This window comes from Rhinolophus ferrumequinum, chromosome 13 (assembly GCF_004115265.2).
Source record: "Rhinolophus ferrumequinum isolate MPI-CBG mRhiFer1 chromosome 13, mRhiFer1_v1.p, whole genome shotgun sequence".
Taxonomy (NCBI): Eukaryota; Metazoa; Chordata; class Mammalia; order Chiroptera; family Rhinolophidae; genus Rhinolophus; species Rhinolophus ferrumequinum.
In genome coordinates this window covers 66,909,539-66,934,616 of record NC_046296.1, presented here as the reverse complement: position 1 = coordinate 66,934,616, position 25,078 = coordinate 66,909,539, and positions in this window count along the sequence as shown.

Below are 25,078 nucleotides of genomic sequence, written 5' to 3'. Positions count from 1 at the left end.
CTCTAATGAGTCTTTTGGAGCAAAAATTAATATAAGACCCAGTCTCATATTACAGTAAAATAAGACCCAGACTTATATAAGACCCAGGCTTATATTATAGTAAAACAAGACCGGGTCTTATATTAATTTTTGCTCCAAAAGACACATTAGAGCTGATTGTCCGGCTAGGTCTTATTTTCGGGGAAACATGGTGTTTTGGTTTTATTATTTCCAGCTGAGGAGATGGGAAATTGTCAGACTCCAAAAACCGAGTGTGACCATCCTGACTCACCTGCTTTCGGGGCCCACATCACTGAGTGCTGAGAAAAAGCTCTGCTAGATGGATTGGCATCCCGTCCAACCTCCTTTCCCTCAAAAGTGGCCCTGGTGGGTGCTGGTGAATAACGTGCGGCTCTCACGGAGCCTGTCTTCACTTCCTGCCTCAGTTTGAGCTGCCATTGCGTTTCCCCGATGTCTCTCATTACCTCTTACGTGCCTTCCTGTGGACTCCCTTCCCCCGCATCCATACTTGTGCCTTCGTGCCTGGAGTCCCTGAGCCTCCCCTCCTTAGGTAGCTGCCTCTGCTCCCCCTCTTGCCTCAGAACCAGGCTAACTTCCTACAACCACTTTTACTTCATTTCCTGAGAAAGTTTACAATAGGACAATGCTCTCCTTACTCTTCCCCGTCCCCCCAAAAATAGAGTCGACCAATTCAAAGTCCACTGGCCACAACCGCCACAGTTTGCTTTTCCAGCACTGTGAAAAGTGAGTGTGCCCTCTCCAGGCTTGCTCTCTTGTTCCAACACCGCAGGCGTCACCGCTCCCTACCGCCCCACACGGCCTGCTTCTCGGGCTAGGACAGCCTCCCGATCCTGCAGGCACGGACGCATTTGTGCTCCCCGCTCTGCCCAGCTCAGCATATTGAAACGTGCGTGTCTCACTCCTCAGTCACCTGAACGTCGATGATGCCCTGTCCCACCTCCCTTCCAGCCAGGCTGCACTGGATTTACTCTCTTCTGGCAAGGCTGACCTCCAAAGCTATTACAGAGACAGAGAAAGACAAATACATACAAGCATGATCTCATTTATGTGTGGAATCTAAAGAACAGAATAAATGAGCAAACAAAACAGAAACAGACCCATAGATACAGAGAACTGATGGCTACAAGATAGAAGGAGTTTTGGGGAGGCTGGGTGAAAAAGATGAAGGGATTAAGACGTACAACTTGGTAATTATAAAATAGTCAAGGGGATATAAAGTACAGCGTAGGGAATATAGTCAATAATATAGTAATAACTATGTGTAGTGCCCAGTGGGTACCAGACTAATTGGTGGACAACTTCATAAACTATATAAATGTGTAACCACTATGCTGTACTCCTGAAACTAATATAAAGTAATGTTGAATGTCAACTGTAATCAAAAAATAAAGGAGGGGGGCAGAGATTACCCTGGGTGGGCCTGCCCTAATCAGGCAAAGGCCTTTAAAAGAGGATTTAGAGATTGACTATGGAGGAAGTCAGAAACACTTCTGCTGGCCCTACAGAAGCAACACTCATGTGAACTACCTGTGGAGAGGGTCATATGGCCGGCCTCCGCCGGCGTCCTCCAGCTGCTGAGAGTCTGAGTCCTATGGCCACAGAGAGCTAACTAATCGGGACAAGGATTGACTGAACTCTATGAAATTGCCAGTAGTTTGCATGTCAAAAGTGGTCACACATGAGAAATTTCATATGGCCCTACCTGTGCATCCAGTGTATTCCAAAGAATGTGGCTGGGGGTCTGTATCAGCCATTTGTTGCCGCATAACAAATTAAAACACACTTAGTCCAGCACCATGTCTTACCTCACTGTCTCTGTAGGTCAGAATTGAAGGCACAGGCCCATGGGTTCTGGGCCCGGGGTCTCACAGGCTGACACCTAGCGTTGAGGGGCCTGAGGTCCTCCCCTGGGGCTCAGGCTTCTCTCCAGCCCCCATGAATCTGTCTATGACAACTACCCCAGCAATTTTAACAGTGCTTTTCATTAGCTATAACTTAAAGAAGTACTTCAAATAGAAGCACAGATAGAAAGGTCTTTATATGATTATAATAGATGCTGCCTTATTTAGCCACATAGGCCAGGCAAACAGCATTCAGTAATGAGAGGCACCCTAAGATGTAGTCCAGCAGAAAATAAATTACTTTTTGTTTAATTACATTGGATATTTAGTGAAGATATTGAGAAAAATAAAAAAAGAAATATCAAAAACTCAATAAAATAATCTAGAATATGGTGGGTGTCTATAAAATGCTAATTGTTCTCCTCTCTGTAGGAAATATGAACTCTGATACGATGACTTTCCAGGTATTTTAAATAATAATAAAGTATTTCCAGCCAAGGAGATATTTAAACGTGTTAGATTCCGAGATCAGTTGTCACTGGCGTTCAGTGTTGGGACCTCTCGGGCTTCCGCTGTGTGCACTCTGATGAGCCCGGCTGGCACTGAGCCCCCAATGAGGTGAAGGTCGAGGCGTTACTTACATCCTTGACTCCCTCCCTCTGCAGCCAGCAGTGGCCCCAGCCCAGTAACTGTCCTGTGCACCTGCCCAAAGGATCGCCGTTCCACTTTCCATCCAGGCTGGCAGCTCCGCATCAGGCCATCAGGTGCTCACTGTCCACGGCACATACAGCAGGGGCACAGGGGTAGAGGGCGTGGTGGGGGACAGGAATGATTAGGTCCCAGCACAGTGGGCAAACCCGCCTGTGGTGCGTGCTGCCCGCCTTTCCTTGCCTGGCCAATTCCACAGGCCTGGCTCGTCTGACCTGGGCACCACTTCCTGTCGGAGCTCGCTCTGGAATTGTGTTCCATAGAAAGTTTGGTCCTGTGTTCTAAATCTTCCCTTTTCTCTCACATATGACTACATCGTGTAATTGCACACACACACATGCATGTGTACACACACACGCACGCAAATGCACCCCTATCTTCCCCATCTAAGCACAAATGCTCTTTTACGTTCTTATTTTGGAGCCCGAACACAGGTTGTCTAACGCAGCCCTCCAGGTAGTCATCATTTCAAGAATAATAGATGTAAATCTATTATAATTTAAATAACTTCAGCAGTATTTTTGACTCATCAGACCAGATTTTATCAAAGCCCAGAAAGACTTCGATTTTTTTTAATTATTAATATATGTGCTACTTCAAATACTACGTGTAGCCATTCAGCATTAGTGTAACGCCTGGCGGTAAGACCACCGAGCTGCTTTCAAACCAGGGGGCAGCTGCAGGACTTAGCAGCAGGTAACTCAGTGAGCAGCCGACGGACAGCCCGTTCTCCACTCTCCTGCTGCAAGGATCCCTTGTAAATGTTCTAATTCCCAGGCCGTCACTCTGGGCGCTTTCAATATCTACATAGTTCAGACTGAAGAATTTAATTATTTTTAACTTTATTCAAAGATTTAATGTAATGTTCAGTTTACAATTAAGAGTATGTATAGATCATTATTTATAATGCTTCTAAAGCAAATTATAACCTGGGAGGTGTTATTGAATAAGCCCCTTTGGTCAAATTTACATTCTGGGGGAGGAAATGCGCCTCCAGGCGCAGCCAGCTGGGAGCCGGACACTGGGAGGCCTGTGCCTAGCCTTCGCCTCTTTGTCAGGGGTCGGCCTCACTGAAGTCATTTGGGACCTTGTGGTCATCTGGATGTTGTGCTCGCACCCAAATGTCCCCCAGACATTTTCGTCAGTCTGTGTTTCCCGTGTCTTCAGTGAGAAGCGCGGATGACGGTGGACATGCTGAGAAGAGTGGGGCGGCTGTCTCTGCGCTTTAAGGGCTTCCCGAGATAGGCCGTGAGGTGTTTCCCTCTGCCTGTCCTCCTGTACATGCACCCAGGAGTCTGGAGTCAACGTCCGCTTGGCCCTGGGGCACCTGGGGTGGACAGGCAGGTGGCTGGGCAGTCACCCCACCCAGTGTACAGCTTGCACACACACACACACACACACACACACACACAAACACACACACACACCCGGCCCGCTCCACCTGGGGAATGGACAATCCCAGGATACCCAATGCCTCTTCTTTTTTACTAAAAGCATACTTAGAGTTTCCAGGATACCAACTTCTGGAGAACCTTCTAACCTCCCCACTTTCAGTTTCTTGGAAAGAACTATTTACCTATATTCTTCAAGCCTCTTGCTCTCCACAAATGCCTCTCCCAAGCACTCCTGTTAAGGATTTTATCATTTTTCCAGAAGAAAAACATAATGTAAACAAATTTTAAACAGAGAATTCTAGCTTGGTTATTTCTCATCTGTCTCCAAGTGTGTGGAGGGGGGAGAAGGGGGGAGTGTGACTATCTCAGGAAGCCATAAAACAGCCCCTTGCTGTTCTTCCCCACCCCTAGGCCCTTCCAGAGTCCCTTGGGGTGCCAGGAGCTCAGGTCCAGTTGTTTCCTGACCTTAAGCTTTCCTTCTCATTGGCCAATATTCCCAATACACAAACAGTTGCATTTTAAGAATAGAGCAAAATCCCTGTCCTGGTTTTGATATTCTCAACTTCTGGCAGAGATATATTCCCGGGACAGCTTTTTAAAGTCTGTCTGCAAACGGCACTGAGATTAAATGCGTCTCGGGAGCGCGAATGGGGGCGGCGTTTCTTGACAGCAGGTCAGGAGGAGCACAGCTCGAGCTGCATCCCTGTCAGGAGGTCTAGACAGCGGCCCTTCTAATTCTGGACATGCAGGCGATGAGTAAACCAACAAATAGTATGACGGTGGACCATCTATTGTGGACACGCTTAGGTAAGTGTGATGCATTTATGAATTCTGAATGGCTTAGTCATTCTGTAACATCAGAGCTAAAAGGCCAAACCAGAAATATTCCTACTGCTTCCCCTTTGAAGTTATAGGGTGTAGATGATGTATTACGAATGAAATATGTTTCTAGAAAGTGAGACACATTCTTCGTGTTTAATTAGCACATGACAACGCTGTTGTTCTTCAATAGCCTACATAGATACGTGAGGTCTAATGGAATTCCTTGCTGCACAGCCTTTGCTGTGTGTCCCGGTCTCTTGCCTGTACTCCCGCTGCTCTGTTCATTACAGTGCTTCTGTCTTGGCCCCACACTCGCTTCCAGCCGCATGATGGGTGTGATCTAAGAACAGTTAAGGAGGAGAAAGGCTTCTCTCCCCACGCTTGTGCTTATGGCGACAGCACATATGTTAACTCTTTCTAGTTTTGGACAAGAGTGGGTGAACGCGATACTTACCATTGGCAAGACTGTGCAGATTTTTTTTTTTTGCAATTGATCTGACAAATATCTCCTTATAGTTGCACAATGTTTCTGCAGGTGGAAATAGTAACAGCCTCTGGTTTTACACCAGAAGGGAATATTTGCATGAAAAAAACTATTGTGAATGTAGACTGGAATATCATACAGCCAATGAAATAAAGTTTGTAAAAGTAGGTATATAAATGCATATTTAAAGTAAGAAAAATTCTTATGGCATAACAGTAGAAAAATACAAAATAGTCTGTAAAAATAGAGTTGAGATTATATCATACATAGAAAAAATTATACAATTTTTATATCTGAAACTATATATATATGTGTATGTGTGCGTATGTATGTATGTATCTATCTATCTATCTACCTATCTATCTGCATATATAAACAGTGATTATGTCCAGTGGGAAGATCAGGGTGACTTTTAAATGTGTTTAAAAGTAAATTTATATGTACTAATATGTTCTTATAGTTTCTGAGCTTTTTCAAGGACATCTTATTTTTCTAAGCAAAAATATCTTAACTATCACATTTCAAATAAAATATATTTATTTCTTCAGTCCCATTAGCAATAAAGAAACAAAGCAGGATTGCCTACATCTCTAATTTAGAGGATATTTTAGCCGTCCAGTTACTCTAAATAACATCCACATTGTACTAGAAGTGAGAGAGACTTCCCAAGAGGCTTAGGAAACCTAGTCTTCCCACCACTTACGATTTTTAAAATTACAAGATACAGTGCAGGGGGAACAATGGAAGCTCTGTTGTGTGAACATTTTCCTTTTCCACATTCTACCATACTTTAGTATGTTGTAAGCAGCCACTATAAATAAATCGATGCTATATTTTCTTGTTGCCATCACAGTTCGTCGAAAAGCAAGAGGCTCAGTCAACTCAACACACAACAAATACCTCTCGGCTGTCACCCCGGAGCCCTGCACCTGGCAAAGTGAAGGTGCAAAGATGCAAAAGTGGGGACCCACCAGATGGTCCAAAGGCCAGTTGGCTGAAGGGCACCACTTTTGCATTTCCTTTAGAAGGTAGATGTTGTTCCCTAAGGATCTGAACAAATTAACTAGCTGCATGACTGTGCATATCTTGACTTAACAAGCAAATCTCCTAGCTTGCTTTCTCTGGTTCCCAGATAACAATCCAAAGCAAACAAGCCCCAAATCCTTGACCTGTATGTGTTGTTTTGTTTCGCTTTTCATTCTTGGGAAAGTCTACTCAGTGCAAAGTCCGCAATAGAAAATATCCCAAATATGTCCCAGTAGAATCTGACCGAACCCTCCCTTTGTCCCCACGTGTGACAGCTAAGGTTGGGATCCTGCCCTCTTCTCCCTGTGTCTGTTTTAATTCCCCATCAGCTGGAAGGAAGGAAATTAGTACAGGGAGAGGGAACAATGAACACACTGTAATTTTTACAATACACCAACAGTAATATTGTGACAAACAGTTCAACAGTGTAATTCAGTGCCTCCAAACATTCAGTTTAGTGGAGAACAAGATCCGTATTTCAAGAGCTAACAAATGGTTTAGGGCGCCCAAGGCTTCGAGCAGCCTAAATACTCAACAGTTATGCGTTGAATGAACAAACAAAGGAATGCATGAATGTGTGAATGAATGAAAGCAGATATTATCTGAGAAAAATTCTGGGAATTTTTTCTGATATATTTTTTAACGAAACTCTTTGTATACCTGTTGTAAACATTTTTTTTTTCAAAAGTCTTTTATTCCCCATCATGAGCAATAAAGAAATCTCAAATGGATACAACACAGTAATAGGGTCTTATATCAGGAGAAACCCTGTAAAAATCAAAGTGCATTTCCCCAAATACATTTTACTAAAGACAGTGGAGTAAAGCATTTATAAGCTTGTTGAGCAATTCCAAATTTAGATGCCAGTTCCTGAGAAACAAAAAAATACCTCTTACTGACCCATGTTTTGCATATATTTTCTGGAGTAACGTAACCCAGTGAATTCAGCATTTACAATGAAAGTAATAATGGTTATGAAAAATAGAGACCTAATGAGGAATTTGTTGCACTCTAAGTTCTTCCTTTTTAAAGTAGCAAAGATGAAATAATAAGAGCTAAAACAAGCTGTGTAGCAAGTAAGCTATAAAGCAAGAGACCGTCAACCAAGTTCAGAGTACATTTTTAAGTAGCATTTAAAGTATTTAAATATTAATTCCTCTTATCAAATTATTTACATGTACAGAAAGATGGTCTAGAATCAACTAGAACAATAACAAAACTAACACAAACGCTCTTTCCTACAGACTGAACAGTACTTTTTAAATACATTTGACATTCGGGTACTTGCTAATTTTGTCTAAAACAAGATAAACAATTAAGTGCACTTCCTTAAAAACGGCACCCCGAGCAGGAAAACCCTGGCTTTGTTTAGATAGAAAATGTACTTGAATGTTAGCCTTCCCTAACTATTGCAGTTTGAATCAGTATATATTATGATTATATTTCATAATATAATTCCCTGAAAATATCTGAAACAACATTAAAACAGAAGTCATAAATCAGAGCTAGCATAACTCCTGCAGCAGCAGTAGTAACATTTCAAAAAGCCCAAATTTCCTCTGTCATCACAGGCATGATACACACCACTGAGGAATTAAGGACCACACAGGTCCCAGATACCTATGTGAAAAAACAGCGTCCTCGCTAAGCTTAACGGCGTTGAAGTTTTCTCTTGTTTCAAAAGTCTATTCCTGTCATTATAAAAATAACACCTGCTGATGTAAAGCTTTACCAAAAATACAAAAAGAGTAAAGAAGGAAGAAAAGCCACCTTTGATACTGTCATCCTTTCCTTTTTAAAACCACACAGGGATCATACGTATATAATTTGGTATTTAGTTTATCTTTTAATTGAACATATTTTAGCACGTCCCAGAACAGTCAATGTTCTTGAAGGACATAAATTACAATTATTTAACTGCCTCTGTACTCTTGGACATCTAGGTGGTTACCACTCTTTTGAGATAATAAATAACATTGTAGTAAATGGTTGTGAAACTTTTGTTATCCTATTAAATTATAAGCAACTGGACACAATTGAATTTGAATTGATTTGAATTGATTTTAAGTATTTAGCGAGAGTATTATAAATCCTAGTTCTATCCATTCCATATTTAATGATCCAAAAACTTAGTAAGCATGGCTTTGAATGCCTTCCCGATGACAGTGATCAAATCACGGACCCCATGACGCTTCACCAGGAGTTGCACTCAAGTTCGTTTTAATCAATGTGTGACAACTACACTTAAGTCCTGTAACACCGAACCCTCTTGTATACGAGAATTTAATAAAGTCTCTAAAAGGTAATGACAATGAATATCGTTGCTCCAGTTTGCTAATCTAACAACACTATCCAAAGAATAGCCTCAGACCGGGGGTGCCAAAAACATGTATACAAGTGGACACTTTGGTCAGCGACGCTCAAGCAATGGTGCTTCATAATCAGAAGTGTCTGGACGCTGATGGGAACCACTTTGGGCACCTCTTGTCATTGCAGAAGTCAAACGTCACTTGTATTCATTTTTTGTTATTTGGTATATATTGAGTATTACCATTTTAATACAGTTTTTTTCCTTTCTTAAAATGTGTCTACATTTTTTTGGCAGCCTCTGTATTTAGCACAGATAGAAAATGTATGTGAATTCCTAGCGGTCACTTTTTTGTTTGTACATATTCATTTACAAACTACATATTCATTTACAAACTATATAAGTCAAGACAAACTACTTTATACTTCAGTTAAAAAGAGAAAAAAATGCAGAAGAAAAGATCAAGACAAAAATGACAGTGGCTCAACCAAGAGAGGTTTTGTCACTCTCCAGGGCGGCAGTCCTCCGTGCATTAATAGCTCAGAATTCCAGAATAGTTTGCTCTCGTGGCCCTTCCACATCGACATGTATGTCTGCCATGGGTAGCAGGGCAGAGTGGGCTCAGCTTTGTCCCCCAGAAAGTGCTTCCTCCCAGAACTGACATGTGTCACCTCACACTGCACACCCATACTGAACTCCTACGAGGCAGAGCTCAGTTCTCTGTCCACTTGTTGGGAGAACCAGATATTGGTGACAACTATTCATGCCTACCACACAGATCTTCTAGAACCTTGTCTGGAATCAACATCGCCTCTCCCTGTCTATAGATACTGAGGTGTCCTTTTTCCCCTTGATAACGCGGAAGTCACCTCCTCTGCGCTGGTAGGAGCTACATTCAGCTACATGACTGCTCAGATACTCTCAACAGTGGTCCAAGCCAGGCCTTATGACATTGTGTTGAGCTTGATTGATAAATCAAGTCCTGGAGACAAGGAGTCAGTTAATCAATTAGGTTTTACCTTGGTTGCATAGCAATGGAGGTCTTAGGAGCAGGGACTGTAGTGTGATGGTATTCAGACCCAGCTCTGCATCACAACTGGATGGATGGTGTTAGAAAGCATGCAGCTCTGTCAGGTAGAAATGAACTAACGCAAGGTCATCTTACACTATAACGTGAAGATAGGTACCGATTCTCTGTCAAGCAGTCTTCCCAAAACTCTGATTGCCCTACACAATATTCTCTCAGGACTATCTAGTTCCTCAAGGCCTGATAATAAAATAGGCCTAATCACAGCAATTACACATGCTTACATAGTAATGTAATGTTATTAGATGCCACGTGCTGTTCTAAGCTTACAGTGTTCTAATGGTACGTATATTACTTATTTGCTTTTCACGTCAACACTTTGAGGTAAGTAGTATTACTTGCCACATTCCAGATGAGGAAACTGAGGCACAGGAAAGTAAAAGAGCTTGCCCCAAATCGCTCCACCACTAAGTAGTGGAGACGAAACCCAGACCATGGCAGTTTGGCTCCAGAGACCCGGCTGTCTCTCACTGAACACTTGCAATGGATCGAGATGCTTGAGGTTGGTTATCGCATGAAAGGGTCATTATTGCCATTTACAAGTGCACATCTAGCCCCAGTCGGCACATGTGAGCACCCAAGTGGGGATTTGAACCGAACATGACTACGCTCCCAAGGGCATTGCCACTCTGTCACGGTGCTGTTTGCTTTACGGTCCTAATACACACCAAGCTGTCTTCTCCAGCTGTATTTCTGCCAGTAGAAACACTGTTTCTTCCCACACAGCTCTCTTTTCATTTCATTTCACTCTCCAACTTCTTATAGAGAACATGCCATCCCCATACAAGCACTTCCTGGGGTCGTGCAAATGCTGCTTACTGCCCTTGACCTTCTTTTCAAGACATCATTGTCCACCGAGGAGTCTTAGCGCTCCTGGGGGAAGCTATTTAATTCAGACCCTCTCCCGTAAAGAAGCCTGAATTCCTGAAAGCTGACACTCAGATTCCTGTGATTCACTGGATTCTATGTCCTCTGAATGCTAAAGTGCCCTTGAGATTCCCCAAGGGGCAGTTGGGTGGTGGCCTGGGCAGAAGGAACAGCACAAAAACCGTCTCTGCAGGACAGAAACTCTCAGGCAGCCCATGTCAGTGCGCTAAGGGGAACTTCGATGAGCCTCCCATTAGCTGGTTGGCTTTCAAACCCCAGTTTTACCTAGTATGCCCTTTTCCTTGTAGAAATGTGGAGCTATTACCGTCACTGGCAAATCAGCTTTTGATGAAATATGCAGGATAGCTAGAAGCTAAGCAGCATAATTGAATTCACAACTATTTGCTATAGGACCATAATTTAATGGGAGCATTATAATTTACTAAATACCATCACAGTGGCATCAGATCCTGCTAATCAAAAAAAAAAAGAAGAAAGAAAAAGCTGTAGGGAGCAATTTGTCTTTACTATTTGTAGTAGTTTATTACCGGGTGCTTATCTCCAGAGTAAAATCGATACTACTTTTTTAGCTTCCATATTTAAATATCCCAAAGTCAAACTAGAATACCTCAAAATTTAGTTCCTCTAAAATCTAGTTAGCACCTCAGAATTGAAGTCCAAATTCCAAATGTCTCATTTAAAACATCATATTCACCCAGAGGTGGCAGCTCCCAAACGAGCCTTTAGTTTTTATAAACCAATAAACAATAAGAATTATACATTGAGGTTCAACTATGCAACAGACTGGATGCATTATATCCACGTGGAAGGGACAGTGGGAGTGAAAGTTTGTGTGTATATGTTCTAAAGGGAACAATGGTCCTGCAATAAAGGTATTATTACGTCTGCTTTAGAGATGAGGAAGTTGGAGTTCAGAGAGGTACAAGGTCATCTAGTTAGCTCGGTGGGGAAGCCAAACCTGGGGCCCAGGGCTCTCTTACACGGCATTACCTGTTCTGTCTTCATCTACTTGGGTGTCATAACAAAATGTCATTGACTGAGGGGCTTAAACCACAGCCATTTTTTCTGGGGGTTGGAAAGTCCACGAACAAGGTGCTCACAGGTTTGGGACTTGGTGAGGGCCCCCTTTCTGGACACAGAGGTGGGCTTCACGTGGGGGAGAGAGGAAACTCTGGCTTCTCCCTCTCTTTATAAGGACATTGTCCTATCACGGCGCCCTATGATGACCTCATCTAAACCCGAGCACCCCCAAAAAGCCCACTCCTAATACCATTATACTGGGAGGCAGGGATTCAACACAGTAATTTAGGGAGCGGAGGGAGAAGCAAGCATTTAGTTCATAACAGCCTGCTTCTGTGGGGCTTCTCTGATCCCACTGTAAAGAAAACAGCTAGTGTTTCTCAAGGTGCTTCATGAACCCCCGCAATGGGAGACTTCCTGCCGACATCACTGATTAATGACCAAAATGGAGGCGGTCCACAGACCAAATGGTAAAGCAGCCAACAGCAGCTGGACACCCTGCCCCTGGAAGCACCTGGACAGGGCTGAATTTCTGCTTCCTCCGTTCCAAGGGAAGAGTCCTCAGATTTCTACAGGAGAGCCACTTACTGTGAGAATTAACTATTTTAGTCAACACCCCCATCTGTTAATATTTACATGGCAATGTACTCTTTAGGCAGAATTACTGAGATTTTGTAATTTGTGATTCGTTTTGGACTTGTGAACCTTCTAAATACCTGCTCCTTGGTTTTATTAAAAACCCACCACGATTTCCGTGGGGACCTGAGCAAGACCATGTGTAGCGGGATTCTCTCTTCCTTCCCAGCTCTTATCATGCTTTCCCACAGCCCTGCTCCACTTCCTTTTCTGACAGGCCACAGCCCTGGAACAGCGCAGGCACACACGTGGGGGCAAAGGCAGCACATTCTGAACAGTGCTCGTCTTGATACAGTCACAGCTCCAGTAACACACGCTGTGCGTCCAACGTGGGACAATGCATGGAACCCAAGGATTTTCAGGCCACCTCAACTTGGTATTGAAAATGGGGCCAAGAGAAGAAGAATCGGGTGACATTATCGATGAAATTTACATTGCCTGGGCTGTTGCCCTACTGCACAAAGCAGGGATTACATCCCCAGAAAAGTTCTCTCTGTTATTTCTGGAAGAGCTCAGAGGGTCCTACATAAGCTTTCAGAGAAGTACGTAGGTTTCAGCCACCCTGTCTTCCTGTCCGGTACCAAGCAGCCTTTATGACAAAGCTGCTGACACCAGCCGGCAAACCATGTGAAGCAGCATATTATGGCTTTTGGTGTCACTGAGCCCAAAAGTGTATCCCAGCTAAGGCCGAGATGTCAGGTACCAGGGGAAGCACACAGAGGACGTGTTTCCACGAATCCCTGATATGCAGCATTAGAAGCAGCATTTCCCCCCACTGCCAGGAAGGACCCACATTTCCCTGCAGCAATTCCCACTCCCCGTGCTGTTCTCCCAGCACCCCCAGCATTCACAGATACCCCCTTCTTGCCACGCTGCTTGAATCTCTTGTCTCACAAGAGATCATCACACACTCACGATCATCCTTACTCATCCTGCCCTCCTACCTGGAACTTCAGCCTCACCGCTCACAGAGCAGCCAGTGAGTCTTGTCTTCCAGGAACCTCCCTGGCTGGTCTGTTGTCTCTGCCCCATTTCCACCACCTTCAGCATTGGCCACTGCTTCCTGGGCCTGGTGCCTGCCCTCGAATCTGCCAACATGTTCTGAGCCAGCTGGTGTCCCTGGGGCTTTGCACCAGGAGTGAGAGAGTGCCCCTCCCACCTCACGTCACACCTGGTCAGCAAGCCTCCGGAGCCAAGCCCCAAGCAAGCCCTAAGGTGGCCCTGACTTCACGGTCTTCTTACTCATGAGGCCGTGACACAGTAGAATTTTCCACACAGACAGCATGCTGTCCTCTGTCTTCTCTTGTGCAGCTCTGCTTTACCAAGCTCATTCTAGAAGGTGTATGTAGCATGCACAGGGGTGGAAAAATGGGGACCAGAACAGCTTGAAAAGGGAAATCACAAAGCCACAGATATGTGTGGTGCTCTAGAAATGATGATGAAGGGGAGAGGCAGGGTGCATTTTAAAGACGCATAAACTTGACTTAAGTCCTGGTCTGGTTGCTGACTCCCTGCCTGTCAACATCCAAGGGGCTTAATGTTGTTGTCCTCAGTTTCCCCATCTGCGAGAGGACGGGACTGGACCCAGATGGCTCTCAGATTCCACAGAATTCTGACAGTCTAGGTCCTTAAACCCCAGGACAAGGCCTTTAGAATAACCGGGACAAAATGAAGTCATGATTGGAGGTGAGGGCGCAGATATTCTCCTTTTTCAATAATCAGACGTTATGAAGGGTGTTGTTGGTAAGGCGTTCACAAAACGGCGGCCCACAGAGACACAGGATGGGAGGTGAGGGTGTTCAGATGAGAACTTAATATTCAACTGGAATCCTGATAAAAACTCAGCTATACATAGAAATTTAGTATGTGAAGATGTTTACGTGGTGTTTTCTAACCTTTACGCAAAGAAGCATTTTCTAAATAAGTCTGAATAATAAACATACACAAAGGAAAAATTATATATTCAACTTCAAATACAGCTTTTCTGTATATAAATATTCTTATAGAGCAGGATAAAACAACAAACATTTTAAGACGAAGGGCAAACTAGAAAATGCGTTCTCAGGCCTACGCTAACAGTCAAAGCGCTAATGTCTGTACTACATAAAGACATCAGTACACCTGGCTTCCACATCCGTCAAATCCGAGACCTGCTCATAGGATATTTTCCGTGAAAGTGTGGAAGGTGCCCCCTGGAGTTTTGCAATGTATAAGCCTAAAGATTGAACTCTTTTTTTTTTTCTTTCCGGTAAAGTATCTTTGGAAGATGTTTGGTGAGAAAGAAGCTGGGCTGCCGTGAGGTGATGGAGCATAGGTGTTGTACGTGAGATGAACCGGAATTTCGAGGAGGAAACTGGAGGAAAGAGAGATCAAGAAGTTGAGGAGAAAGGGTTGAGTGCCATGGCAGAATGCGTGAGCCCGAACAGAAGAGTCCCCCAGTACTGGGACTAGCCAAAAGATTGCTGAGAAGAGGGAAATCTAATGTGTGGTTTCAAATTGCCGGCTGGGCTCTGGTGTGAGTTGCTATTGCGCTAACCTACACCTCACTCCTCCCAACTTTTGGAAGAGTTCTCTTCTTCCTATCATTGAGCAGTCATGCTCTGTGAGACCAAATGTAGCAACTATCCTCCATCTATATAGGAAGTGCAGAAAAACCCAACACACACAGGAGGTGACACAGAAATTAGGCTCTGAGAACCCCAAGGTAGCAGGAACACAGCACAAGAAGAGCCCAGGGGAAATGACAACCTCTCCGGCCCAGCCTCAAGATTCCCACGGATATTGGGGGGAATCAGTAAAAGGGATGTGAAAGCCAAAACGTATGTAAACTTAAAGCACCAGACGATGCTTAAAGCACAAGGAAAAACTACAGGAATTGAGGAGCAGATACATAGTTTTCATAGGAAAGAAAATCTCCAACAATAGTAATAACAAGAATATCAAATTAAAGCAAAGATAGTCTCAGCTAATATTATTGTCAAATCCAGCTGTGTTTGGGGAAAATTTTATATCCCCACCAGTTGAAGAGGAAAGACTTTGTAATACATGGAAACTTCAAGACAGTAAGGCACTGGTAATGGGCCTAAATGAAGCCCAGAAGAAAGTCTGCTTATATTCACCTTAAAAATAAGCACCGTGGGATTTTTTTTTTCCCTCAGGAAGAGGGAGTACACATCCTTTTCCCTATTCCTCTCACTAAGTCCAACTAAAACCCTGAACATTATATATAAAACAAACATAAGAAGACTGAAACGTGGAGCGATGGAGGCAGACCAGGTAGGAAGCTTGGGACTCAAAAACCAACACTGCAGGGAGCTCCTTGGGTTTTCGTGTGGCCTCATATGAACCAGACTGAGAGAAGGTGAAGTCAGCAAAACAGAAATGTCAACAGGTGCAGGTTTCCAAAAAGACGCAAAGCCCAGAAGAGGCCCCAGGAAGAGGCAGCCTAGAAAGACAGAAAACTGTAGACACTACCTGCTCTATTGCAGGCAAACACCACAGAGAAAATGGCGATCCCACACCAGCAAAGGCGAAGTAAAGGGGCTCGACCTCCATCTCTGCAGGCTGTAACCGGGCCCCCACAAACCCTCACTGGGAGTGCTGAGAAGAGAGTAGGGAGCCAGGACTCTCATCCCACCAGAGGTAACGAGCCCCAGCCCCAGCCCCAGCGTCCTCAAAGTCAGACAGCAGGGACCACATGGGAGTCAACATGCCCACCAGCCTGGCAGTAACCAGCTGCCCCTCTCCCTTACCACACGTGTGGCGTCACAGGAGGCCTAGAACAGTGTTAGGAGTTTTACAAATGCTCACTGGTCAACCCCTCATGGTGGCAGATGAGGCCACAAAAGGAGTAGGAGTGAGGCGTTCCTAAGCCTGCCGTCCTGGATGCTATCAGGGGAGCCCAGGGGAGGGCCAGAAATCCCACCCACATTCAGCAGGACTGAGAGGCCCCTCCCCCACTCATGAGTCATTAGAGGCTGAGTGGGGATCCTGAACTTCTATCCCCACCCAACATGAATGAGCTGTTTTCACCCCGCTTCCCCTAGAGGAATGGTGTTAGAGGAAGCCAGATATAACAGAAGGTTTATATAAGATCCAGGGTCTCAAAACACAATATTCAAAATGTCCAGGTTTCCTTTGAAATGATTTGTCATACTAAGAAGCAGGAAGATCTCTGAGTAAGGGGGGGAAAAGTCAATAGACTTGAACACCAACGTGACAGAAAAATTAGAATTATCTGACAAAGATATTTAAGTGGTCATAAAAATGCTTCAAAAAGCAGTTATAAACGTGCTTGAAGTGAATTAAAAAATAGAAAGACTCTGCAAAGAAATAGAAGATATAAAAATGAACCAAATAGAAACATTCTAACTAAAAATTACGGTAACAAAAATAAAAATTCAATAGATGGTCTCAATCACAGAACAGAGGGGTAAGTGGAAAAGAAATTAGTGAACATGAAAAAAGTAGAACATTAGAAACCACTCAACCTGAACAAGAGAGAAGATAGACATATAAGACGAAGGAGGAAGAGGAGAAGGAGAAGGAGGAAGAGACAGAGCTGCAGCGGCCTAAGGGACTACAAAATAACATTCAATATTCATGTCATCATTAAAAAATGGGCCAAAGATCTTAACAGACATGTCACCAAAGAAGATACACAGATGGTATATAAGCTGATGAAAAGACTCTCCACATCGTATGTCATCAAGACAAGGCAAGTTAAGCAATGGGACGCCACTGCACAGCTATTAGAATGGTCCAAATCCAAAACACTGACAACACCAAATGGCAGTTTGGGGGCTTCTTACAAAACTAAACGTACTTTTACTACACAATCTAGCAGTTGTGCTCCTTCATATTTACCCAAAGGAGTTAAAAATTTAATCCACACAAAAACCTACACACAGATTTTTGTAGCAGCTTTATTCATAATCGCCAAAATTTGGAAGCAACCAAGACGCCCTTTAGTAAGTGAATAGGTAAATAAATTGTGATCCATCCAGACAATGAAATATTACATAGCATTAAAATGTGAGCTGTCAAGCCATGGAAAGACACGGAGGAATCTTAAATCAACACACATATATAAGTGCATATACAAACTAAGTAAAAGAAGCCAATCTGAAAGGGCTACATATGTATGATTCCAACTATATGCCGTTCTGGAAGAGGCAAAACTATGGAGACATTAAGAAGATCACTGGTTGGTGGTGTGTGTGGGGAGAGGGATGAATAGGCAGAGCTCAGAGGATTTCAAAACTCAAAGGCAGTGAAAATACTTTGTATGATACTAAAATTATGTATGTATGTCATTGTACATTTGTCCACCCATGGAATATACAACAAGTATGAACACTAAGATAAACAACCTGTGTACTTTGGTGGTTATGATGTATCTATGTAAGTTCATCCTTTGTAAAAAAAAAAAAAAAAAAAAAAAAAAGGTACCAGTCTGGTGCGTGTTGTTGATAATGAGGCAGACTATGCATGTGTAGGACAATGGAAATCTGGGAAATCTCCGTACCTTCCCCTCAATTTAGTCGTGAATCTAAAACTGCTCTAAAAATAGAGTCTCTGAAAAAATGAAGTGGGAAGTGTCAGTCTACCTAACGTCAAGACTTATAACAGTTACAATAATCAAGACTGTGTGGTGTTGGTGGAGAGAGAGACCTATAGATGAATGTGAGCATAATATAGAATGTAGAAATAAACCGAAACATTTATATTCAACTGATTTTTGACAGAAATGCAAAAGCAATTCTATGGAGGAAGGCTAGTGTTTTCAGCAAATGGTGTGGGACAATTCGACAACCATGTGGAGAAAGAAAGGAAGGGATGGAAGGGAAGGGAAGGGAAGGGAAGGGAAGGGAAGGGAAGGGAAGGGAAGGGAAGGGAAGGGAAGAAGGAGAGAAAGAGAGAAAGAAAGGGAAGGAGGAAGGAAGGAAGGAAGGAAGGAAGGAAGGAAGGAAGGAAGGAAGGAAAGAAAGAAAGAAAGAAAGAAAGAAAGAAAGAAAGAAAGAAAGAAGAAAGAAAGAAAGAAAGAAAGAAAGAAAGAAAGAAAGAAACTAGAACTAAACTACATCTTATACAAAATTAACTCAAAATGGATAAATAGATCATGGACTTAAATGTAAAACTATAAAAATTTTAGAAAAAAACATGGGGAAAATGTCTTCAGAATCTCAGGATAAGCAGAGTTCTTAGACTTGTCTCCAAAAGCACAATCCATAAAAGGAGACATTAATACGTTCAGCTTCATAATTAAAAACTTCTACTCTACAAAGGACTATATTAAAGAAATGAAAAGACAAGCTACAGGCAGGATAAAATATTTGAAAATCACATACTCAACACAGAACTATCCTCTAGAATACATAAACAATTCTAAAAACTTAACAGCAAAGAAAGAAACAATCTAATTAGAAAATGTATAAAAGAATATGGACATGTCAATGTAGAAGATATATAGATGACAAATAAAGACACGCAAAGCTATTCAATAGTATTATCCACTGGGAACATGCAAAATAAAACTACTCATCAGAATGGCTAGAACTATTAAAAAAGCAACACCACCAATGCTGGCATGGGTGTAGAGAAACTGTATCATTTATATGTTGCTGGTGGGAATGTAAAATGGTACAGCCACTCTAAAAAAGTTTGGCAGTTTCTTAAAACTACACAGTACATACAATTGTATTCCTGGACATTAATCCTAGGGAAAAAAATTCAAACATATGTTCACTCAAAACCTGTACACAAATATTCATAGTCACAAATATTCTTTAGTCACAATAGCCCAAATTTGGAAACAACTCAGATGTTCTTCAAAAGGTTAAATAACTGTGGCATATTCCACACTATGAAATACTACTCAGCAATTAAAAAGGAGCAAACTATTCATACAGACCACTGCCAGCTGAATCTCCAGAAAATTATGCTGAGTGAAAAGAGCAAAAAGTTACATACCGTATGGTTTTATTTATACAGTATTTTAAAATTACAAAATTATAGAAATGAAGAGCAGATTATTGGTTGTCTAGGATTAAGGAGGAAGCATGGTTGGAAGGGAGCTGCGTGTTCTATCAAAGAGCCACACAACAGATGGAATAGTCTATATCTTACTGTAATGATGTCGCCATTATGTTTATGACACTGTGCTATGGTTTTTCAAAATGTTACTGTTGGGAGAAACAGTCTAGATCACGTGGAGTCCTTTTGTAGTATTTCTTACAACTGCAGGTGAAGTTATGCGTTATGTAAAGCTCTGGTATATATTACGCCTGAAGTATACGAAGAAATCTGCATGAGTTTACAATGACAAGTCACTAAACAAAACATATGGTTCCAGTCAAAAGAGAAACAGCAAGCCTCAAAATGATACCAACTGATATTAATTAACTTAATGACATGAAAAAAACAAAAACCCATCACTGTTAACTACACGTACAAACACCAAAATACAGCAAACAACATGACACTTACAATATACAACAACCATTAAAAATTTATCAGGCTTGCAAAACAGTGTAAATTTTTCCATAACTAAAAGAAAAAATAGAAACAGACCCAGGCATGACAGGGTAAACAAGTGGACTAACAAGTTAAAAAGCTAACATAATTTTATTCCAAATGTTCAAAAAGTAGAGGAAAGCATTACCATGATTAGAAGGGGAATGATCTAAGATACAAAACAACAACAACAACAAAACAAACAAACAAACAAAAAAGACCCAAACGAAGCTTTTAAAAATATATATATATATATATATATATATATATATATATATATATATATATCTTAAATTAAAAGTAAAAACACAGGATTAACAGCAGATTAGATACTGCATAAGAAAAGATAACTGAAGAAATAACAATAGAAACTATCTAAATGAAGGACAGAAAAAAGAATGAAAAAATAAATTACCATTGAACTGTGGAACCATGCCAAGTGCTCTAGCATTTGTTTAAGTGGAGCACTAGAAGAACCAGGAAAGAAAAAGGACAGAAAAAAATATTTTGCAGAAATAGAGACAAAAAGTTTGTCATCAAATTTGATGAAAACTATAATCTGCAGATCCTAAAAGCTTTACAAAGCCAAGTTAAGAAAAAAAAAAAAAAAGGATAAAGGATAACATGCATAGTCAAAAATTTCCTAAAGTAAGTGATAAAAAATTCTTTAAAAACAACATCAAAAAAGATACAATAAATAAAAATGTGCAGTATGCAGATACCAATTATAGCAGACATCACACCAGAGACTATGCAAGCCAGAAGACAATAAAGAGACACATTTAAAATCCTGAAAAGTTGTCAACCTAAAATTTTTTGCCCAGCAAAAAATGCATTTTGTGAAGATAAAACAAAGACATTTTTGAGCCAAAATATGAGATAATTCACTATTGTCAGACCTGCTCTACAAGAAATTGAAATGGTGTTTCTTTAAAAAGAAGAAAAATAGTATCAAATGAAAATTTAGACATATAAGACGGAATGAGGAGTGCTGAGAATGGTAAACATGCTAATTGACTACTTAAAACAATAAGAAGAAGAAGAAGAAGAAGATGACAATTATGATAATGATAATGTATTGTAAAGTATAAGGGATAAGTAGAAGTAAATGTGTGAAAATAATAATACAACAGAAAAAGTATTATTGGATGTATACTGTAATAAGATTCTTACAACTGAAACTGAAGTAGTAAGATGTTATTTGAATATAGACTGTAATAAATTAAAATTGTATAATGTTAACTTTAGCATAACTGGTTTAAAAAATAGAAGAGAAATAACTAGTAATCCAAAGTACAGGTAAAAGGGACTCATAAAGAAAATTCAGTTAATCCACAAAAGGCAACAAGCAAGAAAAAGAGTAGTAAAGAACAGATAAAAAATAGATAATAAGCGGCAAGAGAGTAGACTTAATCTCTAAAATATCCATTAGTACAGTAAGTGTAGATGGACAAAACTCCCCAAGTAAAGGTAAATATTGATAGATTGGATTAAAAGAAGAAAAAAAAACAAGACTCAACTATATCCAATATGTTATCTAAATATAAAGACAAAGATAGATTAAAAGGAAAAAGAAAAAGAAGTATAAATGCAAACATTAATCAAAAGAAATATGGAGTGTCTATGTTAACATCAAAGAAGTAATTCAAAATAAGGATTCTTACCAGAGATAGATAAGGACATAGCATAATGATAAGTAGCCCTCACAAATTCTAAATGTATAGGCACATAATAAAAATAATTCAAGTATACAAAGCAAAAATTTATAGAACTGGAAGGAAAAATAGACAAATCTATAATTATAGTTGGAGATTTTAATAACTCCTCAGTAATTGATAGATCAATATAACAAAAATCAGTAAACATTATAGAAGACCTGATCAAACTATCAATCAAATTGACCTAATTGATATTCATAGAATACTTCATTCAACAACATGGAACATTCAAAAACAGACCATACAATAAAGTCTCAACAATTTTCAGAGAATTGAAATCATACAAAGTAACTTCTATGACCACAGTGGAATTAAACTAGAGCTCAGTAACAGAAAGATACCTGGAAGATCTTCAAATACTTGAAATTATATTACACACTGATAAATAACCCAGGAGTCAAAGAAAAAATTAAACAGAAATTAGAAAATATTTTGAACCGAATGAAAATTAAAAACCAACATATGAAAAATTTTAGATTGCAGCATGCAGCTAAAGCAATGATTAAAGAAAACTTTATAGCATTCAAACGCTTAGATTAGAAAAAAAGATCTTAAATAAAATGATCTTATTTTATACTTTGAGAAACTAAAAAACAAAGAACAAATTTTACTCAAATAATAAAAGGAAGTGATTTTTTTTTAAGCAGAAATCAATAACATTGGAAACAGAGAACCAATAAGAAAATCAGTGAAACTAAAAACTGGTTTATAAAAATATCAATAAAATTGATAGCTTTCTAGTGAGACAGATCAGAAACTAAAAAGAAAATATGTGAAATATCAATACTAGGAATGAAAAAGGAGGCATCACTACAAATCTAGATATAGAAAAGATAAGGCTAAAAATAATAGATTTCGATCCTTTAGATACAGAAAAGGTAACAATGATAGGTAATAACTTATCTTTTCTTGGTCTCTTTGTTTGGATATATTCCTTAAATATCTCCATCTTCTCTCCCCACTCCAACTCAACGTTTTGTTAGTTTATTATTAAACTATTTTATAATATTTACATTCTATTTTCTAATCATGCTTTTCACAGTTATTCAACTTCATGTCTCAGTTCGGTGGATTCACTGCCACCACCAGGCCTTACAATTTTTTCCTTTGCTCTTCCAGGCACAACTATGATTATATGGGATATCCTTTATTTGTCTTCACTAGCAATGATTTCTACTCAAACACTCTGTAATTTGTTTCGTTTCTACTTTATTTTGCTCATTTTCTCAACCTTACTTTTTAAGTCTCGGAATATGTCTTTTACCATATATATTTTTTGGCTTCTTGTAGTAACAGTTTTGTTTCCACAATGATTTTGATTATTTTCTCACTTTTATGATCTCTACTTTTAGGCCCTACATTTCTCCTCTGAGTTTTCTCTTAGAAAGGTATCATTTTGGTTACCAGCTTTGAATCCGTGGAGAGTTATCTGTTTATCCCTGTTTATCTCTTGGTTTACCCCTTTGTGGTATCATCAGTTCTGGTACAATGCTCTATGTGCCTTTTACTTTTCATGTCCTGACTCTCCATTTGTGTTTGGAGTAAATCCACAAAGGTCACATGCTTTTTGATCACACTTTTTAATGACTTGCCTATTTGCAGGACAGTGTTGGAGACGGTGTATGTAGCTGGAGGTCTGAACCTGAAAGCGTTACCTCTAAGCACTTTCTCAAAAACACTCTCCAGGGGTATGATGTCTCTTCTTCCCTGAACATCATTGGTTCTACGTAAGGTTATTTCAGCTTTATTCTCCTAAGTTCTCCAAGACCACTATCTACAGGGCAGTATTTCCCATCTACCTTCTGTAGCAATCGCCTGCTTCTTTCAGAGATGCGATCCCTGTGTAATGCCTCATTCACTTTTATCTCCCCTCCCATTTCATGGAGCCAAACAGAGTGGTAGAAATCACCTAAAGGCCACCAAGGTACCCAAATCTTGTCCCTCAGCATTTTCCACCTCATTTGGGGGATGCATCCCTCTGTTCACTGTACTTCCGGTTTGCAGAGGCGTACAACCTCCCCCACTGTTCTTTCTTTCCATGGCTATTACTCAGTCATTGGTAGTTATAGCCTTAAATAGATTTTAGTGTCGCAAGGAAATGTTTTTGGCAAAATAGCAAATAATAAAAAGGATACAAAAATCATATAATTAGAAATGGATAGAAATGATCAAAATAGTAATGATGGTTATTATTTCTGAATAGCAGAATTATGGATGATTGTCATTTTTTATATTTTTAAATTTCCTACAAAAGCTACGTAATTGCTTGTGTAACCACAAAAGTATAATGTATTAAAAAAAGGATGGCAGCCTCTTGTCTCAAGGAAATGCTATGTATTTTTACAAACTCCAGGCCGAGGTTCTTCTCCATCTTGAATGGACATGCTCTGCCTCCTCTGTCCCTGATCGAACTAATGGACCAGAAGGCTGAAACCAGAGTGCCATCGGGCTCTTCAGCAATGTCACAAAATAGTGAATATAAAATATCTTGAACTCGCTGTAGGGGAAAGGTCACACTATCATTATGAGAACCATTCTGACCTTATCAGACAGATTGTTCATCCCTGGCTCGTTTTCTGCCTTTTGCTAAGTTCAACATCTGAAATGAATTTTCTTCGTTAGGCAGAAGCACTGCAAATGGACATAGAAATCCATTTCTAGAGGAGAGAACTCCCATTTGGGGGTGTTAGAACGGCCTCCTCTCAAGGCTTTCAGCCTAGATCCCTCCTTGCTCAGGCTCACCTTTCCCAGGGGAGGTGACGAAGGAATCGAAAGCAAAAGCCCACACTCTCCAGAAACATGTACAAAATGCTGAGAGTAGGATAGCTCACAGAGAAACAGCCAGATGGAGACTGAGAAACAAAAGTGACACATGTGACGCATGTCCCTTCAAAAGGAAGGCGTCGTGCTGTGGCTGTATCGTAAGAAAAGACGGACACAGGAGCTGAAAGAATTTGGGGCAATTTGTGAACTAAACTAAATGTTCAAAGGTTTAAATGCACCTAAAATGCCACCATCATGACACCCAACACACACACACCCACTCACTTGCATAAAATTTACAGCAATTCAGGTTTGTGCTCAATATAAGGGAAACTTTAACAAGCAGAGATACCGCAAATGATACAGTGAGGTGACTCAAATGCCCCTTTGCCATGCGGAGTTCAGTCTATTGTATAGAGTTCTTCAAAGTACAATCCGCCTGGACATACCTGTGTAATAATATACCTTTAAACGTTATATTCATCGTTTCAACTAGAATAAACCCAACTCACCCGCTTATTGCCTGTCATCACAAACCACCCAATCACAGAGTATGCCCAAGGGCAAAGGTCACCTCTAAATGACCTCTAAAAGATTTCTTAGAAGGCCTGCTTGTAAACAATGAGGAGATTGAAAAATCTGAGATGACTGTAGATGGCCGAGATTCCAACTGTTGGATCTCTTCCTGGATTTTCTGTGCAAAAACCCCACCAAGTTCCATTTACAGATGGAAGGGGGGAAAAAAAACCTTTCAAAATGCACCTCATGTCATTAGATTAATTTGCTATGCACCTTGGGCAATTATATTAGTGGCAAAGCTATTCTTCCAGACCTTGTCCCCTAGCAG